This window comes from Octopus bimaculoides, chromosome 2 (assembly GCF_001194135.2).
Source record: "Octopus bimaculoides isolate UCB-OBI-ISO-001 chromosome 2, ASM119413v2, whole genome shotgun sequence".
In the NCBI taxonomy this organism is placed as follows: Eukaryota; Metazoa; Mollusca; class Cephalopoda; order Octopoda; family Octopodidae; genus Octopus; species Octopus bimaculoides.
In genome coordinates, this window is record NC_068982.1 from 189,720,595 (window position 1) to 189,723,071 (window position 2,477).

Below are 2,477 nucleotides of genomic sequence, written 5' to 3' on the forward strand. Positions count from 1 at the left end.
AATGCATATTGGTGTAAACTCACCAAATGTATGTCTTAACAAATCGGTGCATCCATACAGATTGCACACATGTTACAATACATCGGTTCTTGCCTCCCTCCACCTCCTTCCACTTTGCCATCCCCCTCTCTCTCTAACGCACTCACACACACACACACACACACACACACACTCTCTCTCTCCCCTCTCTCTCTCTTCAGCCCATTCCGCTTCCCGCCACTCTTCATTACTCTCTATCTCCGTTAGTACAAACGTGTTATTGCGATATCGTATACGCAAAATATATATATTGCATATGAATACATGCGTACATGCATGCATACACGCACACACACACACACATTGCATGTATATGTATATATATATATGTGTGTGTGTGTGTGTGTGTGAATACGTATGTATATATATATATATATTTGTGTATATACGTATATATGCATATATATATGTATGCATACACACACACACACACACACACACACATATATATATATGTATGTATGTATTTGTATGTATAACAATACATATATCTGTTAATGTATATATACGTGTTCGCAGATGTGCGTGTATGCGCGTGCATGTTTGTGAGTGTATGTGTACTAACGTTAATTCTTGCCTTTACCGTCAATATCTGTGCATTTGTATGCATGGTCACAACAGCTTGCTTTTTGTTTCTTTGGCTTTTATTGTGTTTCATTGAATTATTCAATTACTACTACTACTACTACTACTACTACTAGTTATTTAATTATTTGCCTTCTTTTTTGGAGGGGGTGGGGAGTGGTGTTCTTGTTTTCTTTTTGTTGTTTATTTTCGTTCCATGAGAAATGCAAGAGTTTTGGGTCGAGAGAAGAAAAACAAACTCTCTGCTATACCCAAACCCGACTCCACCCCTTTCTCCAATAATAATAATAATAATAATAATAATAATAATAATAATAATAATAATAATAAAGAAAAGCATGATAAATTTTGTAGCCCTCCAAAACTTCTGACCTGACCCCTCGCTGCTGTTGGGTCTTCGTTGCATCAATATTAAAAATGGACCTAATCCACAACATTTAAATACCTTGATGAGCACTTAGTATGATTAACAGAATGACTTGATCCCGACAACAACGTAATCTGATGAAGTTTATCTCCCCTTTTCCAATACCACTCCCTATTGTTTTTCACTACCAACACCGCCGCCATTTTGTTAGTCTCTCCTTTCTTTCTTACGATCGGTTTTTCTTCTTCTTAATATTATTATCATTCTTATTCTCCTTCATTTAATTATTTATTCATATTGTTCTTTTGTATGCGAGGTTTGTTACTCTAAAATTTGGTGTCTTAAGAATATACTTCACTGTAATTTTTCCTCAAAAATTGTGCGCTCATCACGCATTTTCAGTTGAGCTTTAAAAAAAAATTGTTAAATTGTTGTATTAATGTTGGGGCTTTTATATTTTCATTCCCATGACCTTTTCCATTTTACTAGTACTATTACTACTACCAGGAGCACTCCATCGGTTACGACGACGAGGGTAAAAGTTGATACGTGAAATTAACGTGCAAGTGGCTGAGCACTCCACAGACACGTGTACCTTTAATGTAGTACAGCGTAACACAAAGTGTGACAAGGCTGACCCCTTTGAAATAGACGTACCACTCATTTTTTCTAGCTGAGTGGACTGGTGCAACGTGGAATAGTGTTTTGCTCAAAGACACAACGCGTAGTCGGGAATTGAACTCACGACCTTATGATCGTGATCCGAATACCCTAACCACTAAACCACGCGCCTTCACATTACTACTACTACTACTACTAATAATAATAATAATTTCAAATTTTCTTACAAGGGCAGCAATTCAGAAGAGAGGGTAAGTCGATTACGTCGACCCCAGTGTCCCGCTGGTATTTATTTTATTGACCCAAAAGTAGAAAAGGCAAAGTCAGCCTTGGTGGAAATTGAACTCAGAGCGTCAGGAAGGACGAAATGCCGCTAAGCATTTTGCCCGGCATGCCACCGACTCTGCTGGCTCAATAATAATAATAATAATAATAATAGTATTTATAATAAGCTTTTCTACTGGAAGTCCAAGGCCTCAAATTTGCTGGAAGGGTTTAAGTCGATTACATAAGCCCCAGTATGCAACTGATACTTAATTTATCGATACGGAAAGGTAGAGTCGGCCTCGGCGAAATTTGAACTCAGAACGTAAAGACAGACGAAATACCGCTAAGCCATTTCGCCCGGCGTGCTAACGACTCTGCCAGCTCAATAGCAATAATAATAATAATAATAATAATAATAATAATAATAATAATAATAATAATAATAATAATAATAATAATAATAATAATAATAATAATGATGATGATGATGATGATGATGATGATGATGATGATAATAACAATAATAATAATAATAATAACAATAATAAACTGCATTAACATTTTATATTCATTTTTATAATAGAAATTTTATGATCCA